The sequence below is a fragment of the Planococcus citri genome, chromosome 2 (assembly GCF_950023065.1).
Source record: "Planococcus citri chromosome 2, ihPlaCitr1.1, whole genome shotgun sequence".
Lineage (NCBI taxonomy): Eukaryota > Metazoa > Arthropoda > Insecta > Hemiptera > Pseudococcidae > Planococcus > Planococcus citri.
In genome coordinates, this window is record NC_088678.1 from 29,757,102 (window position 1) to 29,778,739 (window position 21,638).

The following is a 21,638-nucleotide window of genomic DNA, read 5'->3' on the forward strand; positions in this document are numbered from 1 at the left end:
TAGGGAGTTATGATTTTCCAAAAAGAAAGTTTTTTAGATACGAACTTGATGAAATGAATTTTCTTAGACTACCAATTTTTCCAGGATTTCTCTTAGGTATGAGTAGATTTGTTTTGACGTAATCAACCCTGGAAAAAATATTTCGTTTTGCTAGAGGACTAAGGAATTTTCGCATTTTATATTAGATGGCGAAAAAAAACTAAATTTTTTACTCATGAAAGTTGAATCTCGATTTCAAGAGGTCCAGAATTATACAGAAAAAAGTGCAAAATATCTTATTGACGGAATTTTTGAGAAATTAGTACTAAAATTAGTTGAAATTTTGGTGTAGTAGGTATAATGCCTGTGTCAAAATGTTTTACACATATTTTTGTAGTGAATTTGGAAGAATAATTGAATAATGCAGGAAAGGTCTTTTCATTTCTGGAGCCATGATTTTCTACAAAGGCTCATTAATAGTAAAGAAAACCACCTTTGGAAGAATTCATTTTTATGCGCAAAGTGTCGACAATTTTCACTTTTTTTAAAACCAAAAATGGCCAAAAAACTTCAGTTTTTGTTGAAATTTTTCAATATTAAATTTGCCAAAAAAAATTTCCTGAATGGTCAAGGTAGGTATCGATTCCAGCGAAAAGCAGAATAAAGTCTCGCCTTTGTTGACACAACCTGAAAGTCATTTTTTGCCAATTATTTTTGGAAAATGGCACTTTTTGCAAAAATTCTTTTGAAGTCTCTTTTTTTTACTGAAAATTACCCAAAATCCACCACAATTTCAGCTTTTTATCAAAAATTGCCAAATAGTCTCAATTTTTTCATAAAAATTAGGTATTTAATCCACTATAATTTTTCAATTTCCAAAGATTGTTGCTTTTTTGCAAAAAATTCTAAGAATTGCTAAAAAGTTTCTCTTTTTACCAGAAATTGCTATAAACCTTGCCTTTTTGCTACGATGGCCCTAGTCTTGCTTTTTTCCAAAAATTGACAAGAGTTCCCTTTTTTACTAAGAATTTGCGTAAAACCGAGGTACTTTGTCTTACTTTTTGTTTTGAATTGCCAAAAAAGTCGTGAGTTTTATTTTTGGATTTTAATTTGAATGTTTTGTATAAAACGTTCTGTTCTGTTTTTTTGTTAATTTTCTTTACATTGAAATGTTTTGCTTCTCTTTACCTAGTTCAACATTTTTACGATCACTTATTCAAATTTTTTTGCCCAAAATTACTTCGTTTTAGAAAAAATTGAACGAGCTCTCCCATGTCTCATTGCTCTACTTCCTTGATATATGGGCTAAAGGAAGTTAAATTGTCGTTTGTTTCGAAAAACTGAAAAAATTTGCTGGGGTATAGAACAAATTTTTGAATTTTTCATTGTTTGAAGTCGGGTATCAAGTTGACGTTTTTCAAATCGTATTCCTCAAATGTGTTTTGTTCAATTTTCTTACTGAAAAATTGTTTTTTTAATGGGAGAATTTTTATCAAATATTACCATTTTTCTCTTGGTACCTCAATTTTCTATTTTTTTCATTGAAAGTAGAAATACTTGGCTGCTGCTCCTCGCTGACCAACTCTTTTTTTCTCAAGGGGATGTGATCTACTTAGGTATGACTTGATTTTCAAAAATTTGTCTGATACCTAAGTTTGAACAAAATTTTGTTTTTATCACGAAAATTTTTCCACTCATCCTCGAATGCAAATTTTTATGTTATTGCTATGTGCAAAATGTATGTTTGAAAATGAAAAAATGAAGTGCAGGAAAAAAACATTGTGTGAACTTATATAGTATAATAGGTGAGTACGAGCAACGATGAGACGGAGTTGTTAAAAACCGAACCTAAATATTTCCATAAGTTTATAACGACGACGACGACGATGAGAAAAATGGTGTATATAGAGAAGAAAATTAAAAGCGGATTTTGTTTCGTTAATGACAAATATTTTAGAGAAAATGAGAAAAGGCGAAAAGAAAAGGCTAATACTGGTTAAGAAACGAGTGGTGGTGGTAGTGTAGCAAAATGGACGAAAGAGAAAACGTTATTATTATTAATCTAACAGTATACCGGGAGGAGCAGTCGTTTAAATGTATTATTCAAGCTAAACGAGAATACATTTAACCTTTTATAATTATATCAGTGTTCTACGAACTGTTTATAATTCTATAGAAGAAGCCCTTTTTGTCCGTACCATAAAAAGGAATACGGCGTTCGCTTCCCGTCCTACTTCGCGAGGCCCGCTAATTCCCTCAACAACTTTGAAAACATTTTCTCCTTTCTTTCATCTTTATACAAATTTAACGAAATCTTCCTCATTTTCTGTATCACTTTGTTTCTTTGTCGCGCCCCGTAATACCAATTACGCTATTCATTACTTTTATACCCTATTTATAATTTATATCGTGTTGTCTTTTATACTTTCTCCCTTATCTTCGTCTCTTCTCCCTTTGAGCTTTGATTTTGTTTCCGTTTTTCATTATTTTACGTCGTCGTCTATGGCGCGTTTCGGGGCGTTATTTCGATGCGCGCGTATTCTTCCCAGCACAGCAGTCGATGCAAAAGGTTTTTCAGCTTCATGAGCAAAGTTTTTCGCCCAAAAATTGTTGTTCGTTCGCGTAAAGTTTTCCATGTATCGTGTAGGTTGCGGCGGTGGCGGTGCTAGAAGGGTCAAATGATAGAGAATGCAGGAAGGGGGTGTTATGACGTATTATTTGATGTAGGTACTCGTACATCTAATACCTATTGTATTGTTGCAAGTGTGGTATTCGAACCACGAGTATGCACTTGTATCAGTACAGATGTGTAAGGTTCCTTATGCGGAAAAATTAGGTCAAATTTTACCCATTAACAGAATCTAGCGTTGCTGTTGGTTACTTCGTATAACGTGTACATGATGCGATTAATTATACTATACGAGAGTTCGTTATACGATTTTTTTTTTCTTCGTCAACTTAATAATAACGCGAGATTCACGCAGGACATGTGACTGTGGGTATTTCATTTTATTTTTTTGGCATCGGTTCATGTTCGCCAAGAGTTTGTTATACACTCCAGGGTTTGAAAGAGGGGAACATTAATATAATAGTAATTATTTGTTGAGCAAGTTTTATTGGAATTTGGAAAAATTCATGGTATACTTTTCATATGTGATGATTCAAAAATTGATTTTTTTTGTTCAAAACGTAGGTGCAAATATGTATTGATTTGATGAACAGGACTGAGTCTGAAAGTGTGACCTTCATTTAGAGTTTTCAAAGGTTATCAATCTACGAATTTCATTCATATTTTCTCAAACGTAGATATAGGCATATTCCCAAGGTAGGCGTTCAAAATCAGTTGGAATTTCTCAGTTGGTAGAATCATCTATTTTGCTTCGAAAATTTATCGATGGAAGAAATTTTAAATGTAAATTGGTGGAAACAGATGAAAATTTTTGCTTGAATTGATCGAAAAGACCGAAAAGAAAAGATGCTCAGCTGTTGGAGAGTTCAAAAATCCGCCGTAGTCTTAAAAACTGCTCGAAACCTTTATCAATCGATTAGGAAGGTCAAAATGAAGTATTAAACTAAATTTCAGCCTTTATTATCCAAATTTTATCCGACTTTGATTTGGTGAATTTTAAAAATCAAAAAATGAAATTCATTTCCTGAAATTTGATTTTTTGGTGTTTCTCGGACGTTATTTTGATTTTTTTTTTGCCAGTGTAAAAAAGGTTGAAGTGAATCATTTTTTATGCTTTTTCAATTTTTAAACCATATTATTATATTGGATTAAAACTGAATACTAAACGCAATTTAGTCCTCAGAAAAATAAAAATTGCTAAAGAACTCCAAAAAAATCCTCAAAATTTAGCTGCATTCGAGTAAATCATGAACACACATATTTTTGGAACCACTTGAATGCAATTTTCAAAGATTTTTTGAGTTATTTGACCCTGATATTTTCAAGGTTAAAAGGTGATTCAATTTTTTTCCACCCTGAATGAATGATTTCGAAAATTTAATATTAAAGATGACCTATACATGATGTCAACCGACCGAAAAAAGACGAAATTAAGAAAAAAGTGCGAAATTCGAAAATGGGCTTCTTGAAAAGCTTGAAAAACCACCAAAATTCTTCACAATTTGCCTACTAAATCAGTACGAAATTTTGAAAGAAATTAAATTTTATTTGGCAATGTCTTTGAAACTTTGAAATCACCATAAGTGTTGAAACTGAAAGTCAGCAATTTTAGCTAGTAAAATAAATTCCATTTTTTTTTTTTTGGAAATGGACGAGGCAAAATATTACCTACTTGAATGCAGGTTGTGCGAAGCAGGGCTGGAATGATTTCTTGAAGCCCCCCCCTCCTTTTATTACTTCCTTTCTGTTCTTTCCAAATTTTCCGAGCCAATTCTTTTAAGCTGTTCTTTATTTTTTCATTGGTGGGGGCAGCATTGCAATACTCTCCATCTTACCTTTAATTTTTCTCATTCATCTTTCTGTGTGGTCTTTTCAAACCCTCCAATTTTGATTAAAAGTTGAAGGAAAATTATCAGTGAGTGACGGAACCATGTCAATTTGACCAAAAATAAATGTGATTTTGAAAATCATATCTTTCGATTTCGCTCAAATTTTTTTACAATATCTACCCATCTAGTAAGTAAGAAACCCGCAATCTGTTTGGTCCCAGCGCCCTCATGGGGCCGGTGGGGGGGAGGGGCTTTCATTATTTTCACATTGTCTCGAGGTACTCAACTTCAGCAGCGCATTCCTCCAAAACTGTGATCTTTTGATCAAAACTGATTTCACAGTTCGAAAGGATATTGAATTTTGAACTTTTTAAGCATTTTGAAATTTTCAATATTTGAAAGTTGAGCTTTCAAATTGAAAGTTCAAATTTCAAAATGGCGCTGGAGTGGGAGCTACCATTTAAAATTCTGAAAAAATTTCCATAGATGTACCTTTTGATACTTTTTGAAATATTCAAGTTTCGTGATGGGATCTCTTAATGGAGGGGGAGCACCCCACCCCTAATTTGGGGCAAAACTTTCGAAAAAAAAATCTGGGGCATGTGATATATCGAATTGTATGTTTTTGGTAACGCTGAACACGAATATGACGTTAGATTTTTGATTGGACCCCATCCACGGCTCCCAGCACCTCCCCAAATGGGATAAAAAACCAAAATAGGGGTTTTTTCGTGCGACACAATGACACATCAAATAGTATGTTTTTGGTGACGCTGAATACGAATATGACGTCAGATTTTTGATTGGACTCATCCACTGTCCCCAGCACCTCCCCAATGGGGGTAACCTAAAAAAAAAATGGTTTCAATCGTGTGACACATGAAATAGTATGTTTTCGATATCGCTGAACACGAATATAGCCGTAGTTTTTCAAATTGACCTCACCCATGGCTCCAAGAACCTCCCCCAATTGGTAAAAGTCCAAAAAATTTGTTGGAGGCCGTAGATGGGGTTCAACCCAAAATCTGACGTCATATTCGTGTTCAGAGCCACCAAAAACATACTACTAGAAGTGTCGCACGAAAAAACCCCTATTTTGGGTCCAAACTGATTGCGGGTTTCTAACTTACTGGGTGGGTAGGTATTGTAAAAAAAAATTGAGTGAAATCGAAAGACATGGCTCGAAAACGTTGGTCGAATTGATATGGACGAATGACCCGTGGCGTCGCCAAATACTTATTTTGGTACTGTCTGCTTACTCCTTTAAACCCAAAAATTTTAGTCAAAATTATAAAAAAAAGTGTGGATTTTTTATCGTTGGATTGAAAATTAACTCGAGGAAGAATTTAGGACAAAATTGGAACTGATAATTTACAGTTGGAAATTCGGGGTGTTTGTGTTCCCAAAATGGCCCAAGACTGGAACTCCCCCCACCACCACCACCCTCCTGAATCGATCCTGATGATATATAGATTCACAACCCAGTTTGAAAAAAAATGATTGTTTTTGAATTTTGCTAAAAATAGGAAGAAATGTTTCAAGGTGCGAATTTCCAGGGGACAAAAATGTTATAGTTCTTTTTTAAAATCTGGAACCGGACCCTTTTCTTCTTATCGTGGTCGTCTGGTCGAAACATATGTACTTAATTCTAATCGGCTATAATGTAATTGGAAGTTCATATTGCTCGTTATAGTTATTCCGCATCAAAGGGAAACACGTCGTCGTCACCCTTGTAAGTTATAACGAGGAATGAGGGGAAAAAATTGAGTGTCGGTTATGATCGGATAATTATTATTAGTTTACTACATGATCGTATTAAAAAAAAAAAAAAAAGGCTATTACAATGCTGATGTACTACATAGTACGATCAACGATGAAGTACTTAAGTGTGATGGTAATGGTGGTTGTATGTAGTTGTATATGTAGTACATAGTACAGCTGATTATGCGGTTTCTCTCTCACTCTGTCTCTGTCTCTCCTCGCACGACGACCACGCGAACGACCGACGACGTCGTCGTCCGCGAGTTATTCTTTAATCAACTCGGAACTCGGAACCCCTGTTCTTTTTTTTTCTAATTCAACCCGCGACCTCCATACCGCATCTCCATTCTGTCTATAGGATGGATACTTATTTTCGATGTGCAAACTTTGTTCTGCTGGATACTTTTAGCATGTTTGTGTGATAAGTACAGCGGAAGTTTCAGCATATTATCTTGATTTATCGCGCGTTAAAAAATCTGGCACGTGGTTTCTTTCATTCATATGTTCCCGAGAGTTGAAATCCATTGAAAAAGCCGATGTTAGAGGCGTTTTTTTACTTCTCCACTCTTCGGATACGAGTGCATTCCGGTAGATTAGACCGGTAACGCGAAGAAAAAAATAAGAGAACAGGTGACGTTGGTTGAATTCCCAAGTCCGCGATGATACATATGTTTTTTCGTGACGTTGAATTTTTCTACTCTCGTATGATACACGCCCGCAATCGCAAAAGCTATCCGGCGAAAATTGTCTTTTATTTGGCGTGGTCGTAGTTGTCGGTGCTTTTCAACGAAACGAGAAATTGTGTAAAATTGCTGAAACGACGGTTTTATTATAGTGTGGCATGTGTGTGCAGTAATAGTATAAGAAAGATGAACGACGACGAAGAAAATAGGTAGGTAGGTACAACAGAAAGGGTAAATGTAACGTGTGAATTAAGTGTCGAAACTAAGTTGAGAGAAGAAAAAAAAAGAAGAAAAGCCTATTGAAAAATCGAAAGAAAATCCAGCTGCCTGAGCTCTGCCGCATACGAACCGGAGTACCTACTCGCAGAATGAAATAGCTTACGTTGAGTTGAAGAGGAGGACGGGGGTGGTCAGAGACGAAGATGTAGAAGAAAACACACTAAGACGACAATGGTTCATTATGAAAAAGTTTCGTTTCGTGTTGGAAAAAGGTCGAAGAATGGCGAAATAAAAGAGACCGAACTGTTGGTATTTTGTGAGAAAACGACGAGAAAGAAAGCTGCGAAAATGGCGTGTGTATGGTGTGCTCGTACATAAGACTTCTTTTTAAACGCGATACCGAAGTAGAAAAAGTACACTGCATAGAGCAGAAGAAGAAGAAGAATAAGGCGAAGGCGAATCGAGAACCATTTCGTCGTCGTCGGTTGTCACTTTTTCGTCAATAGGAAGCTAATGTGAAAGGTCATTAATCTTAAGTCTTGATGAACGACGTTAACCCCTTCGCTGAACGCGAAGACGAAGGACGTACCGAGGGACCAGACGTTCGCTGCTCGTTTACCGAAGAAAATTTTCAATTCTGTTTTTCTGCTGTAGTGTTTTCAACGACGTACACAAAGGGTTTAATGATTATGAGAAATGAATGTTTTTAATTTTCCAATAAGTTGGCTATGCTATGTACAGAATGTGTAAGAACAGTTTTGTTGCGAGAGTCACCTGTATTGGTATGGGAATGTGTTCAGTTGCAGACTGCCTGCGGATCTCGTGGTATACTACAGCTGGTTGAGCACGAATGCTGAGGTTGATTAAATTGCATACTTTTCTGCCTAATAATACGAGCATGGAGAGGATGTGGATGTGAATACCGAAGCAGGTACACGTTGTTTCTCTCTCACCTGTTTGTTGTTGTGTTTTATGTACACCTACCTGCATGGTATTGTGTACGAAATGGGTTTTATTGTAGGTGATTAAACGAACTCTCAGGTGTGCGGTTACCGTTTCGGTGGCGATGGTGTTTCATTTTCGACGGCTTATTGGTCATTTTAACGCCTACATTGTGTCGGTTTTTGTTGTAGCGTGTAGCGAATCGTCGAACGAATACAATGCCAAACATGTTCTCGCATCGGTGATTCGTCGTCGCGTGTAGTCTCTTTGTTATAGCCGAGTAATAATTAAAAAATAATGCTGTTGTTGTCTTAACGAATTATTTTAGGCTAAGCGAAGCAAAGCGAAAATGATAAGTGTTGATTAAATTATGGTGGGAGGTTTTTTTTGGGAGAGATTGTTTGCTTTGGGCTAACTGATTGACTGACGGGCAATTAATTAATTGTTATTTGGTGGAAGCTGGGGGAAGAAGAGGATGAATTCTGATATTATTTCTTTGCATTAAGATTCCCTGATTTTTTCATTTTTTTTTGTTAGTTCGTGTGCCATTATTGTGACATTAAATTTGGAAGCTGAGGTCTCGCATGACTTCAGAATTTCTCTGATTTTCACTGAAGAGGGTACCTCTCGTGGTTTTCAACTTTGATTCAAACAGGACCACGATTTTTTGGAGGAGAATGGTCTGAAACCCTCATGACCAAATTTCAGCTGTCCAAATTGATTTTGATTTTTTCAATTTACCTAAAGCGAATTTTTGACGATTTATCTGTGTCGTTTTTTAAAAGATATCTTCGTCCAGTAAAAATAATGAAAATTAGTCGTGGCAAATTTCACAATTTCCACCGATTTTGGAGCCTCCAGCGTGATTTTCGATTTTTCTAGAATTTTTGGAATTTTTCGAGATGATTTGGGCAGCTAAAAATTAAGTTTTGGCTTCATTATGGACCTGTTTGATGACGAGTTTATCGATTTTTTGTCAATTTCCTAGAGAATATTTCAATTCAGTGTTTTTTTGTTCATTTTTTCAATGCTGGTCAATGAGCATGTTGCTATTTTTGAGTTTATGTATGCCTTTTCTCTATAGGTAACTTCAATATTGTTTTTATGAGATTTCCTTGAAGATGAAGGAGAATGTGTTGAAATCGTCATAAAATGTTACAACGAAATTTTGATTTACAATCCACCTTTTTTTCATTCGTGATACCTAACTTGATATTCTTATTCAATAATATTGAAAAATTTCACCCCTGCCATTTATTGAACGATTTCATTGTTTCAGTTGGACTTTGGAAAAGTCTAACCGAAAATTTGTAAAAAAAACTGAACTAAAGGTACAGTTGCGTGATGACCCTTTTCTCTTCAACAAAAATTCATGTTTTGTGGATGGTTGTATTCAGATCACTTACAAAAAGGCATCGACATATTTGCGAATTTTTCTCGAAAATGTGGCCATGGAATTCATTTTAGGTAGGAAAGAAATTTTGCTGTGTAATGAATAATGATCATATGAAGTTGACCTGTGAAGATATGAAATGAATTTCCCAGATAACGACATAATTAATTTTCGTAATCTCTAACCATAATGTTGCATGTTGTATGAAAATTTCTTTTGCTCATCTCAAACGAATAACTCGAAAGAGGAAGTACCGAATTAACAATGTAATTTTTTTTGACCAGAGATTAATTGCGTTGGTTAAGAAAATAACAGCAAAAAAATACTTACAACTTGCAGTGATCTTGATGCTTTTTTCATAAATTTCATCAAACTGCAGCTCATGCTTTCGGAGAGAAAATACCGCCAATATTTGCGAACCTGCAAAAAAAATTGAAATGAGAACTATGTATTAGGTAAGGTATGTACGTAGTAAAATTACGAGTGATTTGTAATTATTGAAGCAGTCACATTGGTACCTATACGTAATGATTCTGTTAGCATTACGAATTACGATACTTAGAGCATGCTTTCGAACCCCTTCACGTGTAGGTATAGCTACAATGTACTGTGGTGTAAATGTACAAATTCTTTCACCAAAACTCCTGTACTTGCCAGGATTTCAAAACACAGCTCGTTAACGCATATCATATACAGTAATTACGTTGAATAGATCTCTAGCGGGCTCTATGTAGACGATGCATGTACGCAAAAGAGACAGATACTTTTTTAGCCTCACGTTTCGACTTTTTTCTTTTCTCTTTTCTCCTTTTTTTTGATAATTCGAAAGCAATTTAAGTTTTACTGGAATAACAGCTGCGAGATAAAAATACATTACTGGTTACAAAAATAATAAGAAAGCCTTTCGAGCATACGTATGTAGACAGGAGAAAAAAACATTCTTACGGATTGTACGCGGTGGTTTTAGGCGCGATACAAGCAAAAGGAGGGCAATGAATGATGAATGTAGGTGGCGAAGTTGAAGGGATGCTAACACCATTTATTATGCAGTGTTCGAATTTTTCTGTGTTTTTTTGTTTCATTCTTTGTGACTTGTTAGCGAGATATAAATGATTTAAAAATTGTTTCGATTTTGTTCGAGATGATGAATTGGTATACAAGGTTCAGGTGGCGAGATGATTGATAAATAATTCACTGGTGTTGTGATTTTCTTGTTTGTTGCGGGATTTTTAATGTGTTGAAGAGGTTTTTTTAAAAAATAAATGTTGTGGTGTGTTTAATGATGAAGAGAAATATTCGAATTACTAATTGGAAAAATTGAAAAAGTGTCTTGATTTGTTTCGTTGAGCCAATTTTTGTTGAATTAGATTGCATTTTTGGCTGAAAATTTGATTCGTCTTGGCTTTTGAATTCATTCAATTTTCAACTCCTTGAGTAGACAGTAGTGAAAATTCAAAAAGTACGAAATCGTATTCTTTTCGAGTTGAAAAACTCAATTTTGGACCCTCTTAAATCGATTCTTCATATTTTTGAATCGATCTACCTAGGCCTTCCTTCTTCATTTTGACAATTTTTGAATTTTTTTTGAAAGACTTTCTCATCAATTTTTGAGAGCTGAAATTTTGGTTTTCAGATGTAATGTGTATTATCTTCTTAGTCTTGCCATAATAGTTTTTTTTTTCAAATTTGAGATGACGAGCTCAAGATTCGACTCCCCTCTCTTCAACATCTTCCCTCTGCATCTCCTCAAAAAATATTCACTCAAAACGCTCAACGTATAGGTAATCTACCGGTTGTGCACTGTACATCGAGGGCACACGCTATTTCGCGCGCTAATGTAATAAAATTAGAAAATACATCAACGAAGAAATGACTTTTAAAAGGCAGATTTGTGATTCATTAATCACGTGTCTTGTTATCAGCTGTAAAATGCTTGGCTGCGTTTCACCAGCGTCGTGTTAAAAGTTTACTAGTCATCTTATTGAACGATAATCCACGGTAAATACAACTTCTTAAAACACCGTTGCACATCCATGTTGTGTATGTTTAATACATTCTCCCTTTTTAGTTTCCGTGTTTTGATAACAAACACATGCATATCTTTTTTACATCTTGTCAATGATATCGTATAGTCCGAGTTGGTATTTATACTCACTTATATAATTTATCGACGCGTAAACACCGCGATGAGGAGGAAAACCACTTATATAGGAGAACGATAAAGGACGTCGTAAAGAGGTCGTATCGTGTTTCTGAAACTGGGCGAGGAATTTTTATATACGCATGTATACGCGATAACGTTACCTTAGAGGGTTACGTACGTACTACGTACTCGCATAGGACGTGTTGAAAATTTTTTTTTCTTTTTTAAATTGGCAATATAATATGCGATTAGGTATTGGCAGGTGGTTTTATGTTGGGAAATGGCGTATCGAAAGTGCAGAATTTTGACGTACGAATTTGAATTTTTCAATTGTTTATCTCAATTTTTGAAAGGGAAGAAATTTTCTCGAAAATATCAGATTCGAACTTTCGAAGAATTTCTACCTACGTGATGCCTAAAAAAGAATCAAGTGTTTCCAAATTCAGAGCTGTGGTTGAGATTCGTCGTCAGAGAAATATCGGAATGTTTGAGCAATGAGGGGGAGGGAGTTAAGAACCGAAAAATATGTTGCAGGGATTCGAATATTTCGAGAATCTTATTTTCAGACTCTCCTCCCCCTCCAAAAAAGTGAAGTTGAAACTCATCTAATTTTTATTCTGTAATTCGAATAGTGTTGTGAAAAATGATTTTTATGGTTGAGTAATGTGAAAAAAACATATTCTGGATTTTGACGAAAATTGACGAGAAAGTTCTTATTAAGTGGGAGACTACCCAGAAAAATTCCAAGTCCTCGGGTCACGCAGAAGACTGGTCCATAAAAGTCCTCCACTCCTCAAAGTGGGATCATTTTTGAAAAAAAATGGTATTTTTGCTCTTTCTGAGTAATGTAATCTGTACAGTTCATCGGCCACTCCCCCCACCCCTTCCTTGTAAATTCAATATCTGAACCTCCCTAACTAATCGACTTTGATATTCAATACCACTTTTAGTTTTCTACCATGGCACTTAAGGATTGGTAGATTGCAAAAATTACAATTTATTATCTACTTCATGGCATTTTTCCCCTATGGATTTTTTTTACGAAAGATGAACCGGCTTCAAGATTCAGCAGGTCAAAATGCTCCAATAAATACTTTTCTCGCGATCAAATTGGACAAATTTTCAAAATTCATATATTTTTTCACTCATTTTAGTGGGTGTTGGAAAAAAATTCAAGCAAAAGAATGAATTTGGACAATTTGATCGAAATGATCGTATAATTGGTGTTTTTTGACCTGCTGATTGTGAGCACGAATCCAGCGTCAGTTTTTCTCAAAGGGTCCTGGTTTATTGCCAGTAAGTTCTACTTTTTGCCAAAATTGTAAAAAAAGATTCTGCTTTTTCCATTTTTTTTTCTATCAAACTTTGAAACTTTCTATTCAAGTATTCTCTTTTCTTTTCAGAATTTACAATTTATTGTTTCATGTTTTCTATAGTTTCCTTCTGAAGCATAAAACGTTTGGGCATCAATGCTTAAATTTTGATTACCGCTTAAATTGGAATGTTTTGAAAAAATTTTGGGCTGGAAAAGTTCTCATCCCTTATCTTCATCTTTCGGAATACACAAATTTTGTCTTTTTTTGGTTGTTGTACAATTGTCTTTTTTGGCGTGCAATTTAATATTTCCCCAAAATTTTCTGAACTTTCAACTTTTCCTCATCGAAATGGAATTGCCGATTTTTTTGGCTTTCTTGCATTTCGAGATTCTTGAGAGAATTGAATGAGTGAATTAAGTATGTACTTTGTATGTATTTAATATTTATATGAGTTCTGTTTGAACTGTGGTCCGTTTTAAACATTTTTGGGGCTTCATTAATCCAAAAATTTCTCACGTTTTAAAATTTCTCCTTCCTTCCACTCCTTTTTGCTGTTAGTTGAAAACTCGACTGACTTGTTTTTGTGAACTTGCAAATTGCAATGCAAAGATGGCCAAAACTAATCAATTTTGTTCGCCCATTTCATTCCATAGTAGTTATGTAGTCACTGATTTGAGCAGGATTTGAACGAGAGACCTCTGAAAATATTCCATTTAACCTTTCGATGATTCTGCAAAATTGATTCGATAAATAAATTGATCAAATGACAATACCTATCATGTAGCTACGTTTCGATATTGAGTACCAGCACGATATATTGTTGTATTTGTTTGTACTTATTCAGTTACCTATCTACTTCTAGATGAGTATTTAACTGCGATCTGAATGCCTGGAAGTGATCCCTTTGGTATGTAACCATAAATACGTATAACAATTACCACAGCAACAGAGTAATAATAAGCATCGCGAACAAACGACCATGCTATCGAGTTGATTAGCCTCAACGAAGCAGAAAAAAACGAAAGAATGAAAGAATGAAAGAGGTTTGGAAAATAGTGACCGGGTGCTGGTCCGGTGGTCGTAATCAGAGCGTGATTTATAGCAAAGGCAGAAGTGCGATGGCTCGGTGTCTTCATTCTTATCCCTGCCAGCGCTAATGACTTCTACCGAATTATTATTTTTTGGCCAGTCATGGTTGTATTTAGCGTTGTCCGTTATCTATACATAACGCTGCCAGGCGAATGTAACGATTAAACGCATTGTGTTGCTGGTGCTTAATAGCGATTTCATTGTCTGCCGCTGTGGAGATCATATCTACCATTGAGGAGTTTTTAATACGGTTAGAATGCTGCCACTGCCAGTGCCACCGCTAGAGTCTTGGTTCTGCTGTTCGACGTATACATCAGAGGTATTAAAATGTTTTTTACACGCGTTTTGATTAGCTGATTTGTAGTATGAATGGAGTCGGATGTTTTTAACCGCGGGCTAGTACTAATGGAAATTTGGACCGGCTACTGCAACCGGTTGCCTTGTTGTAATGGAGATCGATTCATTGCTATAATACGTCGTGATACGGTTGTTTAGTCCGTACAAATACGTGCCTATATATACCTACGAGGTACATTATTTACCCTCGTATCTAAGTACTTACTACTTACAATTGGTAGTTGGATAGATTTGAAATGGTATGTTTGATAGGTAGTGTTGTTGATTCAATCGGAAGTATTATTAGGAAATCTAAAGGAAATGATATCCTATTGAGGGCTTACTTAGTGTTTATTTATCTTGTTTTTATTTTAATGAATTATGAAGTGATACACGTTCTGCTAATTAATAATTTTGTACTCAGTGTAGGTGCGAATATTATCTCTTGACCCTTTTGCTGGTATACATGTAGTTTGTCGATGTGCAGGCTTGTTCTCGCAAGAGAGTCCAAAAGTCGAGGTTATCGTACGATCGTCGAGTTAACCATTCGTTGGTGTATTTTTCCGCATCTTTTATAGTAATAGGTAAAGGTATACGCTATACACACATTCCTAAGTTGTGTAAACCCCATCGACTACAACAGTGCATCTTCACTCGACTCTTCGTGTATTAAAATTTATAACCCAAATGCCATAGAATATGCCATATTTGCACTTAACTCGAATCAGTAGCATGATAACCGGTTCTCAATGGTTAATAATTCTTACTTAAGTACCGACACATTGACCAAAAGTCAAACAACCATGTACTTGTTGTAACTGCGTTTATAAATGCGCATTCTTTGGTCATTTCGAAGGCGAAAAATACGACGATTTATTCCATTTTGAAAATTTTCTTCGAACGGATACAGAAACAGGGTATCTAACAGGTAGTGCAAGTAGTGAAAGTAGTGAAAAAGTAGTGAATTTTAAAACGGGTAGTGAAAGTAGTGAAAAAGTAGTGAATTTTGTTAAAAAGGTAGTGAAAAAATGAAAAAATTCAAATTCGTTCTTTTTTTCTCGATCTTTATTCCGTAGAAAAGAGCTCATTTTTCGACTTTTTTAGAGCTTGAATTACACATTTTTGAGAGCTTTTGCCCTCGCTTCGCTCGGGCTGTTTACTCTTTTTCCCCATGAGCAACTATTATTCAAATTCAAGAAATGTTCAAAGTTTGAATCAAAAAAATGAACTCCTCCCTGCTCCTGCATAAAAAAAATTTTTTTCACTTCTCGAAACATGAATTTTTGAAAGTTTCTGCCCTCGCTTCGCTCGAGCTCGTTTGCTTTTTTTTCAATTTTGAATTTTTCAAAAAAAAAAATCATTTGAACCTCAAAATTTTGAAGCAAATTAAGTAATAAACTTCTTATATGTATAACCAATTCATCACACTAGAAAATCATCGTTTTTTACGTAAACTTATGTTCCTCCCTCTCGAAATTAAAAATTTGGTTTGTTAAATATTTGCCCAATTTCATTACTTGAGCAAGAACCTTTTTAACGTGAAAAAAAAATCAAAAATTGAAATGATTAAGTTATATTTTCGACATCCGCTTGCTTGAAAAAAATCTTGAGATGTTGAAGACATTGGAAAACTAAAAGCGAAAAATTCTAATGTAAAATGTTGCCTCCCCCGGCTCCTTTTCTTTATAAAATCTCTAGTGTTTAAAAAATGTCCTGCTAAAGTCCTGATTTTTTATTTTGAAATTTTATTTGACACCTTGTCTTATAACGAATGTATTGTATTGTTTTTTTCAATAATTTTGATTGAAATTACGAATTTTCTTCCAATTTCAATTTTTTTTAAAAATTATCACGTGAAAAATTTGACTTTGTTAATTTTTTTGTGTGGGGGGGGGGTGGTCGAGTGGATGGCATTTTGAAAAAAGGTAGTGAAAAAAATAGTGAAAAAGTAGTGATTTTTTCAAAAAAAAATCCGTTAGATACCCTGAGAAACGATACGAGGACGCATTATTCGACAAATTTTATGGCGTAAATTTTACAAAATTGAGTGTTCGTAGGGGTTTCAAGAATTATTCCTGGGTTGGATTTTATTAGATGATCGTTTGCGATTGCGCAGCAAATGTTCCTGCGCTTCAAACGGATGAAAATTAAACCCAACTTTTAAAATGGAATTTCAACATCCCTGAAAATGCAAAAGGGTTTCAGGATTTCAATTTTGAATGAAATTCAAAAAAGTTTCAAAAGTCAAGTTGGTACGAACTTTGAAGTACATAATTAAATATATATTAGGGTGGATCGCCAAAAAAAAGTGGATGGATTTTGACCAAATTCAGCAGAAACCTTTATTTTGAGTTGAAAATTATTCACAAAAAATGTTCACTCTGTAGGTGCCCCTTGAGGGGAGATGTGGGCTCTCAAAGAGGGGACATTTTCGAAAAAACCTCAGTCCTGTCGCTACCACAACCTGTTTTGAAAAAAATGGTCCAGTTTCAAAAGAATAAGGCCTCTGTCATCAAAATTGAAGGCCATTTTCAGGGTTCTACCGAGCAGTTGAAAATTGACAAATTATTAATTTTTGAATAAATTCGTGTTTTGAAAATTTTTTCCTCAACAAATTTCCCATTAATTATGCCAAAATATTGGGGAAATATTTTGGAACGCAGTGGTGCCAATTTTTGGATAATTTTTGCCAATTTCAAGAAATCGAGAAAAGATTTTTTGAAATTGGCCAAAATTATCCAAAAATTGGCACCACTGCGTTCTAAAATATCTTTTTTTTTGGTTTTGTAGGACATTGAGTTGTTATATCAAGTTATTTTTTTGGATGAAACCCTTCAATGAAGTCAATCAAGGTAGTGAAAAATGAAAAAAAGCGGAAAATCTCCTATTTATTTTTCCACACAAGTAAAATTTTGTAAAAAATGGCTCATTTGTTGATTTTTTTAGAACTTGAATTATATATTTTTGAAAATTTCTGCCCTCGCTTCGCTCGGGCTATTTGCTCTTCTTTTTAAATATAAAAAACTTATTGTTCAAATTCAAGAAATGTTTGGAGTTTCAATCAGAAAAATACTCCCTTACCTCCATAAATTTTTTTTTTACTTCTTGCACCATGAATTTTTGAAAGCTTTCTTGGCCTCGCTTCACTCAGGATCGTTTGCTTTTTTTTTCAAGTATGAATTTTTTAAAAAATAATCATTCAAGTTTTAAAATTTTGAAGCAAAATAATAAACTTCTTCATTCATCACCCAAGAAAACAACGTTTTTATACCCCTCGAAATACTACGTAATTTCAATAGCTTTTTCGAAAAATTTGTACCCTATTATTTTTTTCCAAATGTTCAAATCTTCCATTAATTTTTTTCAATTTTTAATTTTGAAAAAAGTTCTTTATTCGCCCAATTTCATTACAGTAACAAGAACCTAGAAGATGAAAATAAAATCAAAAATAAATGACAAAATTATATTCTCGACATCCGTTTGCTTGAAAAAATCTTGGAATATTTGAAGACATTGGAAAAGCGAAAAATTGTAATGTAAAATTTTGCCTCGTCCGTCCCCTCCCCTTCTTGAAAAATTCCAAGTGCTTGAAAAATGTCCTGCTAAAGTCCTAATGTAAAAAATTACAAAGTTGAAAAAAAAAATTAAAAATGAGAAATCATTCCTATTGGGGGGGGGGGGGTTAAAATATTTTGAAAGGCAGTGATGTTTTTTGAAAGGTAGTGAAAAAAGTAGGTAGTGAAAAGGTAGTGATTTTTGATCAAAAAATTCCGGTAGACACCCTGAATATGTAATCTCAAATTGAAAAAAATAGCAAGTATTGAAGTACAAACTGGATAATGGCGCTGATTATAATAAAAAATGTTGAAAAAAGTTTTGAAGGACGGATTTTTCTGAATATGTCTTCTGAAAGGGTAATGAAAAAGTGATTATTTTCGCTTGAAAACTCCTGTAGAAAACCTGAATTTAAATGAAAAGAATGCATTTCTAGACCAAAATTCCTAAATTCTTTTTTGTAAGAATCAGGGCTCGCATTCAGTTACTTTTTCAAAATTTTGGTTGCTTAATCCACCTTTTGAAAAAAATTTTAAGTTCCAAACAGGTTTACTTTTTACCAAAAACTTTGAACCCAAGTATCACTTTTTTGTCAATAATTGTCGAAAATTTCAAACAATCCTGCTTTTTTGCTTAAAATTGTCAAAGTCTCGCTTTTTCTGAAAATTGACAGAAATTGCCACGAAGTCTTGCTTTTTTTGTAGGAAATTGGTGGACCAAAGAACTGGTAAAATTGCTGAGAAGTTTTGCTTTTTCACATAAAATTCCATAGTGTCACTTTTTCCCTAAAATTACCCAAACCAAGAGTTCCCTGAAAGGACAGCTTTTTGTTGAAATTGTTGAGAGTTTTGCTTTCAGCCAAAAATAACAAAAGTTTCTTGCCTTTCGTCAAAAATTCCTAAAAGTTGATTTTTGCCAAAAAAAAAAGTCTCGCTTTCTTGGTTTCTTATCAAAATATTGCGAAATTGCACTGATAGAAATTTTTCGAGTAAAGTCTCGCTTTCTTAGTTTCTTATCAAAATATTGCGAAATAGCACTGATAGAAATTTTTCGAGTTTTACAAGACCACATGGTCGTAGAGGGATAGGAAAGTGGCATTAAAAACACTGTTCGCCTATCCCTTGAGGTTTTTTTTTGTAAGAAAAATAAAACACCAGCCCAAGGTATCAGTGTATGTGCTATGTGTATGTACCTTTGATTAAGCTGTGTACTACAAAATAAACATTGTATTGATTTCCTAATTCGTTTTTAGCATGGTTTTTATGAAGTATTACACACCTAACGCCTAAAATTTCTTGAATGTAGAATCTGCAAAGGTATAAGAAGGCTACTGGCTATGTCGCATTTTCCTATGTTTATTTTGCAAACTACATTGTTTGTTTAGGGATGGTTGGCGCCAAGGGTAGTATAGGTCTGTGAAAGTGGAGTGCATACATAATAAACTTGTTTCATTCCCTGACAAGTCGTGAGTTTTACTACATACATTTTGATAAATAATTATATTGTTACAATGGGTTTTGTTCAAGACTGAAATGACGAATTCTAGAAATTTACTACACCATCCTCATTGCTCTATACCTTTTCTAACAATCGAATTTTTCTTAGAATCTTCCCTACAGTTAGCTTAGCTTTGCGAAAAAACTATTTGCTATAGCTACTCGTTTTTTTTGTTGTTTTTTTTTTCAACTTTTGAAAAATCCATTTCGGTTTAGTATTGTATTCGTTTCATTTGGAATCATCCGACTTCCTGTCCTAACTTCACAAAAAAAATTTACAACACCCCATACTTCTACATACTATATTCTGATAATAGTTGGAGGGAGGTTTTTCTGGAAACATATCTTAAGCAGAATTATCGTTCAACGTGATTTTTTTTTTGTCATATTTATTCCGTTGTTTAGAAATTTATGCAAAAGCATTTTTTCAATTTCAATTCGAATGGTTTGTTTCGTTATTTTTTGTGATTTTTTTCTGCATTAAAATGTTTTGCTGTCGTTTTGTAGCTTTCGATTTGTTCCTTTTTGGAAAATTTTTCAATCCATGGTACTCAATAAGTTAATTTTTATAACTTGGCGATTTCTTGCAAAATAACCAAATTTTTATTTCTTCATTGTTTATGTCCTGTTGTTGAAAGATATGGATTTTTAATTTCACAGAATCGCTAATGCACGCTCGAGTGGCATAATATTTACTCGTTGCTACGAAAATTACTGCAGCCAGGAATTAGGTACGAATAGTCGATGTAATGTGTAAAATTTGGGTGTGCTTGGCGTCATCATCGTAGTATACCACAGGCAAGGCAGGATACGATACGATGCGTATCAAGAGTATTATAGTGTATACAGGTTGGTTACGTATCATTTACTCCTTTATTTTTCTTCCATAACTCGGCGTTAACTCCGTTAACAATTAATCGCGGATCAAGTCATTATGAATTCTGTGCTATAGAAAAGCAGTTGCATTAAGCCGCCTCGCAGCACCTATAGCTTATCCGACATAGCTTCAGCTTAGCCGTGTATACGCGTATAATACCAATAGAGAGTATAATGTAACCGCATTTATAGATTTTCCATTAATCACTCGTAGCTGACATTTCTCCCATTATCGTGTTACATTTGGCAAGCGCAAATTCTTATTGCTGTCTTCTTATAGTACTCGTCTTAATGTTGTTTAGTACATGTATATGTATAGTAGTACTTACTACTCGAGAGTACGCTCTCTGCTGCTGTATTGCTTGCTATAGTATACGAGAGCGACTTAGACGACTCTTGCACAGAAGATTGTTGTGTGTTGCCGCTATTATCGGCGTTACTACCGAGATAATCACCCTTGTGTCAACCATTTATTTTCTGTATTTTTTTCCTCTTTTTTTTTCTTTTTTTTTTCATTTTGTTAGGTACTGTTTTGATGCCGGTGCTCTTGCTCTTACTATTACCGGTACTGGGGAACGACTCCCGACTTCTTTATTCGCGCCTCGCAGCGCGAGATTAGAATAACTTGTGTTAAGTTTTCACGTTTTCACAATTAGCCGCCGTTATGTGTGTGGAATACTTATAGATAATGTCTGAATGGTAGTAGCTGGAGAAGAGATGTGATGAATTTATTAGTGTTACGGTTATAGTGATAATTTGTTTCAGAAAGGAGGGGGGGGAGAGAGTAAGTGCTGACTAGGTTGGTAACGTGAGTTTTTGTTTATATGAGAGGTTCCTGGATTTTGGTAAAATGTAGTTGATGGGTTTCAGTTCCTTAGTTCTTGGAATTTTTTAAGCCATTCGAAAATTTTCGAATGTGCTTTGGATCGAGTATTTTTTTGTTTGCAAAATGAGCTCGGTTGAAATTTTTTTGAGATCAGACTTCTATCGAATTTTTTTTTCCAATTTTTTGAGAGTAATTTTATGAGAAAAAGCAGAAAAACCTACGTTGTGAAAAAAATGAGCTTATGTGGGTTCACTGCACCAAATACATAGAACCGAATTCAACGCGGAAACGATCTCGGACTCGCGAATCGTTCCACACTGTGTAGAATACAAACACGAACGTCCTGCACCCTTCCCTGCCTTCTTCTCGTACGTTCCTAAAACGAACGGAAACCGCGTAGTAGTGAATAATGCCCTGTTGTAGCAGAATACTGAATACACACATCTCATCTAAAATATACCACAGCGAAACACATATGTAATGATATGACACCCAAATTCGTGAAAAAGAATGAACCACGTACTCTAAACTAATTTTCAAACAGTGTGAAATTTATTACGATTCGG

General features: G+C 34.6%; 1 protein-coding gene across 2 annotated transcripts in view; it reads right to left on the reverse strand.

Moving 5' to 3' along the window:
* Sox102F (transcription factor Sox102F) overlaps nt 1-21,638 on the reverse strand; it is a 190,584-nt gene that overhangs the window by 78,842 nt on the left and 90,104 nt on the right. For both annotated transcript variants that reach the window (XM_065349588.1, XM_065349589.1), the window contains exon 4: nt 9,766-9,855. The gene's annotated coding sequence lies outside the window, so the exon portion shown is untranslated. The remainder of the gene's footprint in view (nt 1-9,765; nt 9,856-21,638) is intronic.